The following is a 19,420-nucleotide window of genomic DNA, read 5'->3' as shown; positions in this document are numbered from 1 at the left end:
TTACAGTAGAGTACATACATTTTATTACATTTTTTTTATTATTTTTTTTACATACTGAGACAAGGATATCCCTACCGGCCAAACCCTCCCTACCGGCCAAACCCTCCCTAACCCGGACGACGCTATGCCAATTGTGCGTCGCCCCACGGATCTCCCGGTTGCGGCCGGCTGCGACAGAGCCTGGGCGCGAACCCAGCCCAGCCTGGGCGCGAACCCAGAGACTCTGGTGGCGCAGCTAGCACTGCGCTGCAGTGCCCTAGAACACTGCGCCACCCGGGAGACATTATTGGCGGAGAGTCACGTCATTGAACAAAATAGAAATAGATATATATATGTATATATACTGTAGGCCTACCATAGGCGAAATGAGTTTCATTAGTGTTGAGTAATGTGCTCTTAAAAGTGGTGTAGTTCTTATTTATTTAAAGAGCATATTGAAGTTAGAAACAAAAGCCTACAACTATTTTAGCACCGTTTCGCACTGCTCTGAGACTGGTCTTGATAAATCAATGAGATTTTTATTTTCTCTTAATCTCCATTTGGGTATTGGTTAGACTAGAATTAGAAAATTAGGATGTAGAAATGTTATGCTCTTAGTATAATCTTTATATAATTAGGAGCTTAAGACAAAATTCTTAGTTACATGGACAGTCTACTACTTCCTCCCCGTCGAGGAATTGAACCCCGGTCTCCCGCGTGCCCTGCCCGCACGACACAGGGATTCTTTAGCTAAATAGCCCAGTACTGTACTCACGACCGTCACGTTGTACAGCGCCATATTTTCCCGTTCCATCCTAATGGAAACTCAGAGGGTTTTCGTTTTTCTTGGAATAGAAACACCATAATATTTCTTAAAATCAATCCCATGTACTATGTTATTACAAAAAAGGTTTTCAGTTTTCTGCTAATGTCAATATGGAAGACTAAATCAAATGCTTCTTTAAGATGCCCTCTGGTGGTCAAACTAGCACTAACTTGTATTAACAGAAAAAAATGTCTGACAATTAAATAACGTGCCACAGAATGCTGCAGCAGCAGCCCGCAAGGTGTTGCTGCAGTATGACGCAACTTTTAATAAAGGAGGAACCAAAGTTAGTCTACTAATATGCAGTGGCGATTTTAACGTGAACATATTGGGACTCAACTCAATCAACTAAGCTCATATGTATTGAAACCACTATACTACACATTGAATGCACTAATAACGATCCCAGAAATGTGTTTTGAGTCACACACACATTGTAACATTTGGGTTATGATCAGCATTATAGAGTAACGAGAGGTGGGAGGGACTCCACATTAGTCCAGCATTATAGAGTAATGAGAGGTGGGAGGGACTCCACATTAGTCCAGCATTATAGAGTAATGAGAGGTGGGAGGGACACCAACAATTAGTCCACATTATGAGTAAGAGAGGTGGAGGGACTCCCACATTTCAGCATTATAGAAGTAAGAGAAGGTGGAGGGACCCACATTAGTCCAGCATTATAGAGTAAATGAGAGGTGGAGGGACTCCCCCAACATTAGTCCAGCATTATAGAGTAATGAAGGGTGCGGAGGGACCCACATAAGTCCACATTATAGAGTAATGGAGAGTGGAGGGAACACCACATTAGTCCAGCATTATAGAGTGAAGAGAGGTGGGAGGGGACTCCACATTAGAGTCCCAGCCATTATAGATGTAATGAGAGGTGGGAGGGAGAGGACACCACATTAGTCCAGCATTATAGAGTAATGAGAGGTGGGAGGACTCCACATTAGTCCAGCATATAGAGTAAATGAGAGGTGGGAGGGACACCACATAGTCAGCATTATAGAGTAATGAGAGGTGGGAGGGACACACATTAGTCCAGTTATAGAGTAATTGAGAGGTGGGAGGGACTCACATATAGTCCAGCATTATAGAGTAATGAGAGGTGGGAGGGACTCCACATTAGTCCAGCATTATAGAGTAATGAGAGGTGGGAGGGACACCACATTAGTCCAGCATTATAGAGTAAGAGAGGTGGGAGGGACACTACATTAGTCAGGCATTATAGAGTACGAGAGGTTGGGAGGGACAACCACATTAGTCCAGCATTATAGAGTAACGAGAGGTGGGGGACCACCACCATTAGTCCAGCATTATAGAGTAATGAGAGGTGGAGGGACACCACATTAGTCCAGCATTATAGAGTATGAGAGGTGGGAGGGACACCACATTAGCCAGGCATTATAGAGTAATGAGAGGTGGGAGGGACTCCACATTAGTCCAGCATTATAGAGTAATGAGAGGTGGGAGGGGACTCCACATTAGTCCAGCATTATAGAGTAATGAGAGGTGGGAGGGACACCACATAGTCCAGCATTACTAGAGTAATGAGAGGTGGGAGGGACCCACACTTAGTCCCGCATTATAGAGTAATGAGAGGTGGGAGGGACCACATTAGTCCAGCATTAATAAGAGTAATGAGAGGTGGGAGGGACCCAAATTAGTCCAGCATTATAAGTAAATGAGAGGTGGGAGGGAACCCACATTAGTCCAGCATTATAGAAATGAGAGGTGGAGGGACAACCACATTAGTCCAGGATTATAGAGTATGAGAGGTGGGAGGGACTCCACATTAGTCCAGCATTATAGAGTAATGAGAGGTGGGAGGGACTCCACATTAGTCCAGCATTATAGGAGTAATGAGAGGTGGGAGGGACACCACATTAGTCCAGCATTATAGGTAACGAGAGGTGGGAGGGAACCTACATTAGTCCAGCATTATAGAGTAACGGAGGTGGGAGGGAACACACATTAGTCCAGCATATAGAGTAACGAGAGGTGGGAGGGACACCACATTAGTCCAGCATTATAGAGTAAGAGAGGTGGAGAGACTCACATTAGTCCAGCATTATAGAGTAATGAGAGGTGGAGGGACACACATTAGTCCAGCATTATAGAGTAATGAGAGGTGGGGAGGACAGCCACATAGTCAGCATTAAATAATGGAGGGGGAGGGACTCCACATTAGTCCAGCATATAGAGTAATGAGAGGTGGAGGGACACGCATTAAAGTCCAGCATTAATAGAGTAATGAGGTGGGAGGGACACCGCATTAGTCCAGCATTATCAGAGTAATGAGAGGTGGGGGGACCCACATTAGTCCAGCATTATAGAGTAATGAGAGTGGGAGGGACACCACATTAGTCCAGCATTATAGAGTAATGAGAGTGGGAGGATTCCATAATAAAACATTAAGTCCAGCATTAATAGAGTAATGAGAGGTGGGAGGGACACCACATTAGTCCAGCATTATAGAGTAATGAGAGGTGGGAGGGACACCAACATTAGTCCAGCATTATAGAGTAATGAGAGGTGGGAGGGACACCACATTAGTCCAGCAATTATAGAGTAACGAGAGGTGGAGGGACCACATTAGTCCCAGCATTATAGAGTGAAATTGGAGTGGGAGGGCACCACATTAGTCCAGCATTATAGAGTAACGAGAGGTGGGAGGACACCAACTTAGTCCAGCATTATAGAGTAATGAAGAAGGTGGGAGGGACACCACATAGTCCAGCATTATAGAGTAAGAGAGGTGGGAGGGACCCACATTAGTCCAGCATTATAGATAACGAGAGGTGGGAGGGACTCCACATTAGTCCAGCATTATAGAGTAACGAGAGGTGGGAGGACACCACATTAGTCCAGCATTATAGAGTAAATGAGAGGTGGGAGGGACACCACATTAGTCAGCATTATATGAGTAATGAGAGGTGGGAGGGACACCACATTAGTCCAGCATTAATAGAGTAATGAGAGGTGGAGGGACATCAACATTAGTCCAGCATATAGAGTAATGAGATGGTGGGAGGGACACCACATTAGTCCAGCATTATAGAGTAATGAAGAGGTGGGAGGGACACCACATTAGTCCAGCATTATAAGAGTAACGAGAAGGCTGGATGAGGACACCACATTAGTGCCAGCATCTATAGGAGTAATGTTATTTTTCTTCAGTGAATCCAATATTCAGCAAAAAACGGGGGTCTGCAATATATTTTTGCGAACATTTGTACGGTGTATTGGGAAGCAGCCAAAACCCCTGAATGGCTCTGCCTGCCAGTTTACTAACATAACCGCTCTTAACAATAAAGTCACAGCGTTTTTTCAAACGCTAATTGCCGTCGCTTTATCTATTGATAGTTACAGTGGACTTTGCTATCACAGAAGCAATCAACTGCAAAGATCAGATGCGCAAACCCCCTTCCATTTTAATCTGGATTCTCCAGATCAGATCACGGAAACACCATGACGAGATATTTTCTGAAAAAATGTGAAGGTAACGAATGGGTTACTTAAAAGAAGTTCGTAATATTACCACGAAAAAAAAAAAAAAAAGGGGGGAGTTCACAATATTACACAATTAAAAAAAAGGGGGAGTTCGTAATATTACCACATTAAAAAAAATAAAAAAGGGGGAAGTTCGTAATATTACCAACATTAAAAAAAAGGGGAAGTTCGTAATATTACCACATTAAAAAAAGGGGAAGTTCGTATATTACCACATTAAAAAAAAAGGGGAAGTTCGTAATATTACACATAAAAAAAAAGGGGAAGTCAAATATTCATAATACCATATATACCACACAAAAATAAATTAAAAGGTGAGTTCGTAACATTACCACATTTAAAAAATAAAATAATAAATATAAAAAGGGGAGTTCGTAATATTACACAATTTTACAGTACATAACCCCAACACTGGGTCCTAAACTCCTCTCTCAACCCCCCTCTCTTTCTCTCTCGTTGGTAGGTGATGACCATCCAGATCAACTGTTTCAGGAGATCATAGATATCGGCTACAGAGTCTACCATTCCTACGAGTTGCGCCTGGTTCAGGACACTCAGCTGGTAAGGTCAACTATATATCTTTCTTTCAATCTCGATGATCCTTTTTTTCACAGTCCCTCTCTCTCCTCTATCTCCCCCCTCCCCTCTCATTTTTCTCTCTCTCTCTGTCCCCTCCTCTCCTCTGTCCCTCTCTTCTCTTCTCTCTGTCCCCCCTTCTCTTGTCCCTCTCTCTTCTCTCTGTCCCCCCCTCTTCTGTCCCTCTCTCTCTCTCTCTGTCCCCCCCTTCTCGCTGTCCCTCCTCTCTCTCTCTCTGTCCCCCCCTTCTCGCTGTCCCTCTCTCTCTTCTCTCTGTCCCCCCTCTCAGCTTGTCTCCTCTCTCTCTCTCTCTGTCCCCCTTCCTCGCTGTCCTCTCTCTTCTTCTCTCTGTCCCCCCTTCTCGCTGTCCCTCTCTCTCTTCTCTCTGTCCCCTCTCTCGCTGTCCCTCTCTCCTCTCTTCCCCCCCTTCTCGCTGTCCCTCTCTCTCTTCTCTCTGTCCCCCCTTCTCGCTGTCCCTCTCTCTCTTCTCTCTGTCCCCTCTTCTCGCTGTCCCTCTCTCTCTTCTCTCTGTCCCTCTTCTCGCTGTCCCTCTCTCTCTTCTCTCTGTCCCCCCTTTCTCGCTGTCCCTCTCTCTCTCTCTCTGTCCCCCCCTTCTCCTCGTCTCTCTGCATCTCTGAAAAAATAGAGAGCCATCAATGTTTCCGGTTTTGATTGTAGTGGCGACTGTCCCGAGTCCAGGCGGTTAGGAGGCGTAGAATGACCAGCAGGAGTCAGGGATACCATCTACACTTTATCACCAAACAGGAGACAGGGATACCATCTACACTTTATCACCAAACAGGAGACAGGATCCATCTAACATTTATCACAACAGGAGACAGGGATACCATCTACATTTTATCACCAGACAGGAGACAGGGATACCATCTACACTTTATCAACCACACAGGAGACAGGAGACAGGGATACCATCTACACTTTATCACAGAAAGGAGACAGGGATACCATCTACACTTTATACCAGACAGGAGACAGGGATACCATCTACACTTATTCACCAACAGGAGACAGGGATACCATCTACACTTTATCACCACAGCAGGAGACAGGGATACATCTACACTTTATCACCAGACAGGAGAAGCAGAGGAAGGAGGAAAATGGTACCATCCAGGCACTAATACGGGGTTAGGATCCCGGGTGGATCCTAACAGGAGGGGTATGGTGGGTCCAGTTCCACTAAACAGGAAGGGCCTAGGGTGAGTTGTGTGTGTGGTCCAGTTCCTAACAGGAAGGGCCTAGTGGTGTAGTTTGTGGGTCCAGTGTCCTAACAGGAAGGCCTAGTGGTGAGTTGTGTTGCAGTGTCCTAACAGGAAGGGGCCTAGTGGTGAGTTGTGTTCAGGTCAGTGTCCTAACAGGAAGGGCCTAGTGGTGAGTTGTGTTAAGGTCCAGTGTCCTAACAGGAAGGGCCTAGTGGTGAGTTGTGTCCAGTGTCCTAACAGGAAGGGCCTAGTGGTGAGTTGTGTTCAGGTCCAGTGTCCTAACAGGAAGGGGCTAGTGGTGAGTTGTGGTGAGGTCCAGTGTCCTAACAGGAAGGGCCTAGTGTGAGTTGTGTTAGGTCAGTGTCCTAACAGGAAGGCCTAGTGGTGAGTTGTGTTCAGGTCCAGTGTTCCTAACAGGAAGGGCTAGTGGTGATTGGTGAGGTCCAGTGTCCTAACAGGAAGGGGCTAGTGGTGAGTGTGTTGGTCAGTGTCCTAACAGGAAGGGGCCTAGTGGTGAGTGTGCAGGTCAGTGTCCTAACAGAGAAGGGCTAGTGGTGAGTTGTGTAGGTCCAGTGTCCTAACAGGAAGGGGCTAGTGGTGAGTTGTGTTAGGTCCAGTGTCCTAACAGGAAGGGCCCTAGGTGGTGAGTTGTGTTAGGTCCAGTGTCCTAACAGGAAGGGGCTAGTGGTGAGTTTGTTGAGTCCTGTCCTAACAGGAAGGGGCTAGTGGTGAGTTGTGTTCAGGTCCAGTGTCCTAACAGGAAGGGCCTAGTGGTGAGTTGTGTTCAGGTCCAGTGTCCTAACAGGAAGGGCTAGTGGTGAGTTGTGTTGTCCGTGGTGCAGAGTTCTTCTGACCTGTTGTCTCTCTGGACATCTGTGTCCAACTAAAGAGACAAGCTGTGTTGGGGGGTGAAATCTTTACAGGTACAACTGTCAATGACCAAGGGTCACATGACTCTAGCCGGGGGAGAGTGTTCTGGAAGGGCCCTTGGCAACCCCCTAGCAACGGACTACCCAGGGCCAGAGGTGTGAATCTGGGGGGATGGTAGCCTCTGCTGGGCTGGAGAATTCTCTCTCTCTCTCTAGAAGTTTCTGCCTTTGTATCCCAGGGGACAGAGAGGGTTGGGTTTAACAGTCTCTCTGTCAAAAATGTCGACTAGTTTTATTTTTCAGGTAATAGTCTGAATATAGAGTCCCCCCCTCACCTTGTTTTTTTGGGGGGTTTCTGTAGAGCAGAGCAACTTTTTCCCCATAAACGCACACGAACAAACTGATACACACCCAGGTTTGAGTTGAGCCAAACTCATACACACCCAGGCTTGAGTTGAGCCAAACATGAGCCACTGCCATGCTGGAAGTTGATTTATTTTTATTGTACCTTTTATTTATTTAACTTGGCAAGTCCGTTTATAAAGTACACAACATGCCCTCTGAACAGCCCAACCCTTCACCAAGTGAACTCTAACCTCTGAACCAAAAAAACACAAACAAAAGGAATGAATAGAAAATCCTTGTTTTCCTTCAAGTACTTTTAGCCTGATGATGATTTGTGTGATTGATACTGACTTGTTTTGTGTTTTTTAGGTACTTCCTGGTTTGTGTGAACTACTTCTTCTATGGTGAGACATTGGCSGAGTACTTTGGTGCGTTGGTGCAGAGAGAAGAACCGCTCCAGTTCCTGGTCCGATACCATAGATTCATCTCCTTCGCTGTCTACCTGGCAGGTGAGGCTCAGTGTAACGTCGGCAGGACCATGAAGACAAGTGTAAGATAGACATATCAAATACAATTTTATTTGTCACATTCCCCCGAATACAACCGGTATTACAGTGAAATGCTTACTTACAAGCCCTTAACGAACAATTCCGTTTTAAGAAAAAATACCTACAAAAGTAAGAAATAACACTTAAGAAAAATATATAATGTTTATATATAAGCCTGTGCAGTTCTTAACTCCATGGTGATATGAATCGGTGGTTTGTTCCACCCGGCCGCTCTTATTAAACGTTAAACGGTCTGTCGGTAAATCCATCCTACGTCACTTTGTTCATAGAAACAGCAGTACTAATACACTGGTCTATAACAACATGTATACAGGCACATTTTAACAGCCTGATTTGAAAGATGGGGCCATGAGAGAGAGAAAATCGTGCTTGGTTCATACAACCGGCGTGACGTGAGTAACCGGTTTCTGTTTTCTTCCTACAAATGTGGCCCTATCTTTTGAACGGTTTAATCTACAAAGTGAAAAACCCAGCAGCGTTGCAGTTCTTGACACAAACCGGTGCGCCTGGCACCTACTACCACACYCCTGTTCAAAGACATTTAAATATTCTGTCTTGCCCGTTCACCCTCTGAATGACACACACAATCCATGTCTCAATTGTCTCAAGGCTTAAAAATCCTTCTTTAACCCGTCTCCTCCCCTTCATCTACACTRATTTTAAGTTGATTTAGGTGACATCAATAAGGGATCATGACTTCACCTGGTCAGTCTGTCATGGAAAGTATTCTGTTTCTCTCTACTATGTCCACAAGAACCCAGTGGACAAGACCAGGAAATAAATCACTGTTTCTCTCTACTATGTCCACACGAACCCAGTGGACAAGACCAGGAAATAAATCNGAACCCAGTGGACAAGACCAGGAAATAAATCACTGTTTCTCTCTACTATGTCCACACGAACCCAGTGGACAAGACCAGGAAATAAATCCGATATTGATGCTGATCTTTTACTTTCTCAACAACATCTGGTGAACTTCCCAACACCTTTCTGATGCATTTCAGTCACTTCAAACCATACTGTCTTCAGATTGAAATACCGTCAAACCATACTGTCTTCAGATTGAAATACCGTCAAACCATACTGTCTTCAGATTGAAATACCGTCAAAAGCACTGCCCAGCCCGTCATCGTCCCAATTTCTAAAAAATGTTATCATTGGCTGTTGATTACACTACATTTGTTTTGTATCAAAATGTGGTCACAGACCCAAAAATGCTTGCAAACCTCTGGGCTAGCTACTTGGGCTAGCTACCTGAAAACAAACATTAGTCGCAGAACATCGGGAGGTTGTGTCACGGTCCCCTGGACGTCCTAAGGACGTCCCCTGTTTGCTGGGTAGTTTTATTGTAAAGACAAGGCCGACATGAAACATTGACTACTAGACTGACTAAGTCCCTACACACTGCAGTTGGTGATTAACTAACAGGGCTATWAAGTATGTTTCTCAGATGCCTATGGACTGGGGCCAAAGAGCACTTACATTATAACCATTCAGAAACAGACCACTATCGTCAGTTTCCCCCTTCCTCACCTTATTGGTTTGTTAGCTAGTTAGGTGAATACATGACAACATTTCCTTTCTCCCTCCAGYTTCCTGCTAGCCTGGAAGATCAGATTCCCATCTGGTTTTTGCTGTTTGCACATTCCCTGAGAAATCTGCCAATAGATCTGATTTGGGCTGCCAATGTAAACACAGCCTTTGTGAATACAGGCCTTGCAGTGTCTTTTGACCTGACCCTGGCGGTAGTTTGACTGTCTTTCTGTGTCTGTCACAGCCAGGTAAAATCCACAGCTCTGCTGAACAGACTAAATCTGCCCGGCGACTCAATACACAACTTCTTCCTAAGGGGGATCTCATATCGGCTGCTTGCTTTATGTGGCGAAACCCGACACACAATGAGGGTTTTAATCGACACATTCAGCACAAATGTGACCGACCGGCTCGATGTAGCAACATTTGAAATAGTTTTTTATTTTATTTTTTACATTAGATAGAAGTAGAGTCAGAGATAGAAAATGGTATATCATACACTACAGTTGAGGAACAATGGGAAAATAATTCTRCTTTGAAAGTTGATAAATTTGTAACCCCACTTTTGAGAAAATTGCTCTTGAATGTTTTTGGTACCTACTGGAGAGCTCTTCTTTGTTTACACCCGTTCAGCATCGTTCACACCCTCTTAAACCTTTAGCCCCACCCATCTCTTTAAGGATTCACASGCGGCCATGTGCTAAACAGAGTGAGTAGTGTAGTAAACAACCAAAGACATCAAGACTTAAAGACTGGTTTATACTACGTCTATTGACATGTCTGTAGACAGTTGTCGCAGTGACATCATGAACATTCTATTGTCGTCCGACATCAAACTTGTTGTTATGACAACGCTGCATGACATCAGCAGCCTGGTGGTCCAGAATAGGCAGGAAGTCCAGGATCCAGTTAGCAGAAGGTATTTTTTTTTCTTCAGATTTTGTGTTTTTAATTATTTATTTTTTTACTTTAGTTTATTTCGTAAAWATTTTCGTAACTCTATTTTCTTAAAACTGACTCTAATCTGATAGTGGGGTGGTAGTCTCCTTTATGTCTCTAATCTGGTAGTGGGGTGGTAGTCTCCTTTATGGCTCTAATCTGTAGTGGATGGGTGGTAGATGCCTAGTCTCCTTTATGGCTCTAATCTGGTAGTGGGGTGGTAGATGCCTAGTCTCCTTTATGGCTCTAATCTGGTAGTGGGGTGGTAGTCTCCCTTATGTCTCAGATCAGGTACCTACACCATAGATATACGCTGAGTGCACAGTTATTAGGCAAATTGTTCAACAATAACATTAATCCTGAGGAATACAAACACAATGCTCTCAGTCAATCCAAAATGTTATTGAACCTCAAACTTGAATGTTTAACAAAGGAAAAGTGAGTTGTGGCTTTCTCAGGGGATATATATAAGTATATTATTAGGTAACTAAATACCCCCAAAATTAATTTCTCCCATCTCACTTGTTTATTCTCAATTTTTAGAGTAAGTGTAACAAATAAATTACACAAAATGACAATTGAATAACAATTTTCGTCCTTTTTCAAAAATATTCAGTGACCGGTATAGCCACCCTTCTTTTAAATAGCTACCATGATCCATCCATCCATGAAGTCTGTTTCTTTATCTGTTCACGATCCCCTTTCGCTGAGGCAGCAACCACAGCCTCCCAAAATGCTGTTCAAAGAGGTGTATTGTCTTCCCTCACTGTAAATCTCACGTTTGAGAAGGGCACACAAGTTCCCAATAGGATTTAAGTCAGGTGAGAAAGGGGGCCAGGTCATTATTCAGGCRTCTTTGAGGCCCTTGCTGGCTAGCCAAGAGGTGGAGTACTTGGATGTGATGGAGCATTGTCCTGGGTAAAGATCATGGCCTTCTTGAATACTGAGGACTTCTTCCTGTACCACTGATTGAAGAAAGAATGTTCCAGAAACTGGCAGTAGGTTCGGGAGTTGAGTTTCAGTCCGTCTTCAACCCGAAAAGGTCCAACTACCTCATCCTTAATGATATCAGCCCGTACCAGTACCCCTCCTTGACCTCGCTGGTGCCTGACTCKAAGTGGTACCCCTGTGTCCGTGACTGATCCATCCATCTGGTCCATCAAAAGTCCTTCTCATTTCATCTGTCCATTAAAAACTTTGGGCAAAGAAATACCTGGAGATTTTTTTCRATCTTGACGTTTCAACCTGAGAATCTTCTTCAGTGGTTGTCATGTTTCAGCCTTTTTGACCTTGGCCATGTCTCTGAGCTTTTGATACCTTGTACTTCTGGACACTCCAGGTAGGTAACAGTTCTGGAATATGGTGGAGCTGGAGGATAATGGGTTCCTGGCAGCTTGACGGTTAATTCTTCTCAAGTCTTTTGCAGTTCATTTTGCTCCTTTTCTTCGCCTTGCGTTGTTTTTTGCGGCCCTCCAGTTGACTATTCGGCCCCCCAGTTGACTTTTYGCAACAAAACGTTTGATTGTCCGGTGGTCACGCCTCCAATAGTTGAGCTATTTCAAGAGTGTTACATCCGGTCTGAAAGGCATTTTACAATTTTTTACTTTTTAGTGTTCGTCAAATTTCATTTTTTGGCCCATTTTACTTGAGGTAATGAAGCTGCCTCTTAATTATGCACACCTTTTGATATAAGGTGTTATTGACTTTCACCACACCCTCCCTCATTACACAAATACAATACATATCACCTGGAAATGATTACATCCAATAAGCGTCAAGTCCATATTGTTTGGAGTTGGAACATGTGCATAGAAATAATGATAAGATCAGAATACTCACTTGCCTAATTATTGTGCACGCAGTGTACATCATTCTCACACACACACACACACACACACACACACACACACACACACACACACACACACACGTCAGCTCAGCCAGATCCAACCCGTCAGCAGCTGATTTGAACTTGAAAAGGAATGTGTTTCTATGCAACATTTGGATTCTCATTGACTCACTGAATCGTTTTCAAATCTAAACCTGTAGTTCCTGTATGGTAATGGAGTCCATGTGTACATATATCAAATCTAAACCTGTAGTTCCTGTATGGTAATGGAGTCCATGTGTACATATATCAAATCTAAACCTGTAGTTCCTGTATGGTAATGTATACGTATATCAAATCGTCTCGAAAGATGCACATCCCTATTGATACCCCAATGCAACAGATTAAAGGGGGGGGGAGGGATGGAATGATGATGATGATGATGATGAGGATGTTGTTCTTTCCCTCCATCCTTTGCAGAGAAACTGACTGCATGTTATTTGATTTTTCACAGGTTTCTGCATGTTTGTTCTGAGTTTAGTGAAGAAGCATTACCGTCTACAGTTTTATATGGTGTGTATGAGTCAAGTAACCCTGGATACCAGTGACTAACCTCTGTCATCCTGGTACTCTGCATGCCATACTATACACACAGCAGGGTTCCCCAACTACATTCAGCCACGGATGGTCAGGGGGCCTTGAACAGGGTTTTAAATAATTTCTACAAATTGACAGCAAGAATCACCAGACGGAGATATATAGTATTTTGACAAAAAGAAAAACAGAATCATTTCAAACTTTGATTACATTTGGGATACGATCACCTCTTTATGGTTGGAACAGATTTCCGAAATTAAAATCATTTTGAGCTGATTTCCTGGTGATTTAAAAAAATGTTAATATCCAACAACGAAAATAATAAAATAAATATATACAGTACCAGTCAAACGTTTGGACACACTTCCTCATTCCAGCGTTTATCTTTATTTTTTACTATTTTCTACATTGTAGAATAATAGTGAAGACATCAAACTATGAAATAACACATATGGAATCATGTAGTAACCAAAAAAGTGTTAAACAAATCAAAATATATTTTATATTTGAGATTCTTCAAAGTAGCCACCCTTTGCCTTGATGACAGCTTTGCACACTCTTGGCATTCTCTCAACCAGCTCTGTGAGGTAGTCACCTGGAATGCATTTCAATTAACAGGGGTGTCGAGTTAAAAGTTAATTTGTAGAATTTCTTTCCTTAATGCGTTTGAGCCAATCAGTTGTGTTGTGACAAGGTAGGGGGGGGGGGGTATACAGAAGATAGCCCTATTTGGTAAAAGACCAAATCCATATTATGGTAAGAACAGCTCAAATAAGCAAAGAGAAACATCAGTCCATCATTACTTTAAGACATAAAGGTCAGTCAATCCGGAACATTTCAAGAACTTTAAAAGTTTCTTCAAGTGCAGTCGCAAAAACCATCAAGCGCTATGATGGAACTGGCTCTCATGAGGACCGACACAGGAAAGGAAGACCCAGAGTTACCTCTGCTGCAGAGGATAAGTTCATTAGAGTTAACTGCACCTCAGATTGCAGACCAAATAAGTCCTTCACGGAGTTCAAGTAACAGACACATCTCAACATCAACTGTTGAGTTGAATCAGGCCTTTATGGTCGAATTGCTGTAAAGAAACCACTACTAAAGGACACCAATAAGAAAAAGAAAAAAGAGACTTGCTTGGGCCAAGAAACACGAGCAATGGACATTAGACTGGTGGAAATCTGTCCTTTGGTCTGATGAGTCCAAATTTTGTATTTTTTGTTCCAACCGCCGTGTCTTTGAGACACAGAGTAGGTGAACGGATGATCTCTGCATGTGTGGTTCCCACCGTGAAGCACAGAGGAGGTGGTGTGATGGTGTGAGGGTGCTTTGCTGGTGACACTGTCTGTGATTTATTTAGAATTCAAGGCACACTTAACCAGCATGGCTACCACAACATTCTGCAGTGATACGCCATCCCATCTGGTTTGCGCTTAGTGGGACTATAATTCATTTTTCAACAGGACAATGACCCAACACACCTCCAGGCTGTGTTAGGGCTATTTGGCCAAGAAGGAGAATTGATGGAGTGCTGCATCAGATGACCCGGTCTCCACMRTCACCAGACCTCATCCCAATTGAGATGGTTTGGGATGAGTTGGGCCGCAGAGTGAAGGAAAAGCAGCCAATAAGTGCTCAGCATATGTGGGAACTCTGTTGGAAAAGCATTCCTCRTGAAGCTGGTTGAAAGAATGCCAAGAGTGTGCAAAGCTGTCATCAAGGCAAAGGGTGGCTACTTTGAAGAATCTAAAATATATTTAGATTTGTTTAATACTGTTTTTGGTTATTACATGACTCCATATGTGTTATTTCATACTTTTGATTTCTTCACTATTATTCTACAATGTAGAAAATAGTACAAATAAATAAAAACCCTGGAATGAGTAGGGGTGTCCAACCTTTTGACTGGTACTGTATGTATATATATATATATTGCCCAAAAACCTTGGAGAACTCTCTCCTGTTGGGGAACCCTACTATTCAGCTCCCTCCTATTGGGGAACCCTACTATACAGCTCCCTCCTATTGGGGAACCCTACTATTCAGCTCCCTCCTATTGGGGAACCCTACTATTCAGCTCCCTCCTATTGGGGAACCCTACTATTCAGCTCCCTCCTATTGGGGAACCCTACTATACAGCATACATCCTCGCAGACTACGGCTCAAATGAAACCCTACTGCACCACTGTTTTTGCCCTTTGAGTAAAAAGTAGAGCACTGCATAGTGAAATGATAAATACATTTGACAACTCTCTGTCTCTCTCTGGATGAGACAGTAGGTGTACTACATGGGATGACGTTTCAGACTAGCCAGCATGACACACACACACACACACACACACACACACACACACACACACACACACACACACACACACACACTAGTGTGCTGTGTAAAAAAAAAACATCTCTCAGTGGGTGGTGTGGAGTGACTCAGCCTTGCTGATCTAGATACTGTATTTCTATATCTATTGCCTGCCTGTCTAGATGCTGTATTTCTATATTGCATGCCTATCTAGATACTGTATTTCTATATCTGTTGCCTGCCTATCTAGATACTGTATTTCTATTTGTTTCCTGCCCATCTAGATGCTGTATTTCTATATCTGTTGCCTGCCTATCTAGATACTGTATTTCTATCTGTTTCCTGCCCATCTAGATGCTGTATTTCTATATCTGTTGCCTGCCCATCTAGATGCTGTATTTCTATATCTGTTGCTTGCCCATCTAGACTCTGTATTTCTATATCTATAGCCTGTCTGCCTATCTCTGCATTCTACCTACCAACATTGTTATTGTGAGTGGTCAAGCTACATTCCCCATGGCTAACTGTGTGTGTGTGGTTTGCCCCTGCAGTTTGCGTGGACCCATGTGACCCTACTGATAGTGGTGACTCAGTCTCACTTAGTCATCCAGAACCTGTTTGAAGGAATGATCTGGTAAGAGACAAACAGCAAACACAACACGCCCAGAAACCTGTCTGAAAAACCTGTCCTTTCCTCTCTCTTCACTGATACTGTAAGTAGTCAGCCCTATGGTAGTCAGACCTATGGTAGTCAGCTATGGTAGTCAGCCTCAGCCCTATGGTAGTCAGCGCCTATGGTAGTCAGCCCTATGGTAGTCAGCCCTCAGCCCTATGGTAGTCAGCCCTATGGTAGTCGGCCTATGGTAGTCAGCCTATGGTAGCCAGCCCTCAGCCCTTATGGTAGTCACGCCTCAGCCTATGGTAGTCCAGCCTATGGTAGTCAGCCCTCAGCCCTATGGTAGTCAGCCATATGGTAGTCAAGCCCCTCAGCCTATGGTAGTCAGCCCTATGGTAGTCAAGCTATGGTAGTCAGCCTATGGTAGTAGCCAGCCTATGGTAGTCAGCCCTATGGTAGTCAGCCTTGTAGTCAGCCCTCAGTCCCTATGGTAGTCAGCCTCAGCCCTATGGTAGTCAGCCTCAGCCCTATGGTAGTAGCCTGGTAGTCACCTCAGCCTATGGTAGTCAGCCCTCTGGTAGTCAGCCCTCAGCCTATGGTAGTCAGCCCTATGTAGTCAGCCCTCAGCCTATGGTAGTCAGCCCTATGGTAGTCAGCCCTCAGCCCCTATGGTAGTCAGCCCTATGGTAGTCAGACCTCACCTATGGTGAGTCAGCCCTCAGACCTATGGTAGTCAGCCCTCAGCCCTATGGTAGTCAGCCCTATGGTAGTAAGCCTCAGCCCTATGGTAGTCAGCCCTATGGTAGTCAGCCCTAGCCTATGGTAGTCGCCCTAGCTTGGTAGTCAGCTCACTAGCCTATGGTAGTCAGGCTCAGCCCTATGGTAGTCAGGCCTCAGCCCTATGGTAGTCAGCCTCAGCCTATGGTAGTCAGCCCTCAGCCCTATGGGTAGTCAGCCTATGGTAGTCAGCCCTCAGCCCTATGGTAGTCAGCCCTTAGCCCAAATACAGAGGCTTTGTATTCAAACTGTATTTTGTAAACAATATCTGTAAACGGTAAAGATGCTCGTTGGTCAAATGTAAAGGTAATGTTAGGTTGGAGTTGACGTTGTTTTAACGTTGTTTTTGTGGTTGGAGTTGACGTGTGTTTTAACGTTGTTTTTCTGTTAGGTTGGAGTTGACATGTGTTTTAACGTGTTTCTTTAGGTTGGATTGACGTGTGTTTTAACTTGTTTTTCTGTTAGGTTGGAGTTGACGTGTGTTTTAACGTGTTTTTCTGTTAGGTTGGAGTTGACGTGTGTTTTAAGTGTTTTTCTGTTAGGTTGGAGTTGACGTGTGTTTTACGTTGTTTTTCTGTTAGGTTGGAGTTGACGTGTGTTTTAAACGTTGTTTTTCTGTAGGTTGGAGTTGACGTGTGTATTTAACGTTGTTTTCTGTTAGGTTGGAGTTGACGTGTGTTTTAACGTTGTTTTTCTGTTAGTTGAGTTAGACGTGTGTTTTAACGTTGTTTTTCTGTTAGGATTGAGGTTGACGTGTGTTTTTAACATTGTTTTCTGTTTAGGGTTGAGTTGACGTGTGTTTTAACGTTGTTTTTTCTGTAGGTTGGAGTTGACGTGTGTTTTAACGTTGTTTTTCTGTTAGGTTGGAGTTGACTGTGTTTTTAACGTTGTTTTTCTGTTAGGGTTGGAGTTGACGTGTGTTTTAAACGTTGTTTTTCTGTTAGGTTGAGTTGACGTGTGTTTTAACGTGTTTTTCTGTAGGTTGGAGTTGACGTGTGTTTTAACGTTGTTTCTTGTAGTGGGTTGACGTGTGTTTTAACGTTGTTTTTGTTAGTTGGAGTTGACGTTGTTTTAACTTGTTTTCTGTTGGTTAGTGAGTGTGTTTTTACGTGTTTTTCTGTTAGGGTTGGGTTGACGTGTGTTTGTAACGTTGTTTTTCTGTTTGGTTGGAGTTGACGTGTGTTTTAACGTTGTTTTTCTGTTAGGGTTGGAGTTGACGTGTTGTTTTAGACGTTTGTTTTTCTGTTAGGTGTTGGAGTTGACGTGTGTTTTAACCGTTGTTTTTCTGTTAGGGTTGAGTGACGTGTGTTTTAACGTTGTTTTTCTGTTAGGTTGGAGTTGACGTGTGTTTGAACGTTGTTTTTCTGTTACTGTTGGAGTTGACGTGTGTTAACGTTGTTTTCTGTTAGGGTTGAGTTGACGTGTTTTAACGTTGTTTTTCTGTTAGGGTTGAGTTGCCGTGTGTTTTAACGTTGTTTTTTCTGTTAGGTTGAGTTACGTTGTGTTTAACGTTGTTTTTCTGTTAGGTTGGAGTTGAACGTGTGTTTTAACGTTGTTTTTTCTGTTAGGGGTTGAGCTTGAGTGTGTTTTAACGTTGTTTTTCTGTTAGGTTGGAGTTGACGTGTGTTTTAACGTTGTTTTTACGTTGTTTTCCAGGTTCCTCGTCCCTGTCTCCATAGTGATCTGCAATGACATCATGGCCTACCTGTTTGGTTTCTTCTTTGGCAGAACACCACTCATTAAGGTACAGTTACTGTATATTGTATTATATTATATACTCAGTGGCCAGTTTATTAGGTACAGCACCCCGTTCACCAAAATGGATCGCTCCTACAGACAGTGAGTCATGTGGCCCTGGCTTGCTATATAAAGCAGACAGACGGGCATCAAGGCATTCAGTTACTGATCTATTGAACGTTAGAATTGGCAAAACGACTGACCTAAGCGACGTTGAGTGTGGTATGATCGTCGGTGCCAGGCGTGCGGGGTTCCATTATCTCAGAAACGAACGGCCTCCTGGGCTTTTCGCGCTCGACAGTGTCTAGGGTTTATACCGAGAACGTTGCGACAAACACAAAAACATCCAGTCAGCGGCAGTCCTGTGGGTGAAAACAGCTCGTTGACGAGAGAGGTCGAGGGAGAATGGCAAGAATCGTGCAAGCTAACGGGTGAATAACGGCATCTCGGGAACGCACAACTCGTCGGTCCTCGTCACTGATTGGCTATGGCAGCAGACGACCACACCGGGGTTCCCGTCCAATCAGCTAAAGACGAGAAGAAGCGGCTCCAGTGGACACGCCATCACCAACGCTGGACAATTAAAGGAGTGGAAAAACATTTCCTGGTCCGACGAATCCTGGTTCCTGTTGCATCATTCTGATGGCAGAGTCAGGATTTGGCGTCCGTGGACCCATCCTGCCTGGTGTCAACAGTACCGGCTGGTGACGGTGGTTCTGGGGGATGTTTTTCTGGCACCAGTAGGCCTGTAAATGTAGRCATATTTTAACACATACATACATACTTTTTCTAAAATGTAAATATATCCRTAAAATATCCATGTSACATTGTTATACAAGGATATATCATGACATTTCAAATGATTCATTTAATAAAACAAACTTTTCAATATAGTTTTTATGACCTGTGCCCCCATTTTAAAAAGGCCGGTACCATGAATCATATAGCTTGTTGTTTACACTATGTTGGCCAATCAAAGTGACTAACTTCAGTCAGAGGCTCCATGTGTAGCAGGAGTTCACTAATACAATGCCAGATTAAATCAACTCACAGAATTAAAAGTGAAATAAAATCACAGAATTAAAAGTGAAACAATGAGTATGCTACAACGAGCAACCAAACAGCTAGGCTGTTTTTAAATGAATCTGTTTGGGGAGAAAGTGTAGTGTGTAACGTTAGCCTAGC

The 19,420-nt window shown here is 43.6% G+C and overlaps 1 pseudogene; it reads left to right on the top strand.

The window, feature by feature from the left end:
• Positions 1-4,784: 4,784 nt before the first annotated feature.
• The window catches only part of LOC112076202 (phosphatidate cytidylyltransferase 1-like), a 28,078-nt pseudogene continuing 13,442 nt past the window's right edge, over positions 4,785-19,420 (top strand).

Source organism: Salvelinus sp. IW2-2015, unplaced genomic scaffold, assembly GCF_002910315.2.
Source record: "Salvelinus sp. IW2-2015 unplaced genomic scaffold, ASM291031v2 Un_scaffold3620, whole genome shotgun sequence".
Taxonomy (NCBI): Eukaryota; Metazoa; Chordata; class Actinopteri; order Salmoniformes; family Salmonidae; genus Salvelinus; species Salvelinus sp. IW2-2015.
The sequence above is the reverse complement of the archived record's forward strand: the minus strand, read 5'-3'. Positions and strand labels throughout refer to the sequence as shown.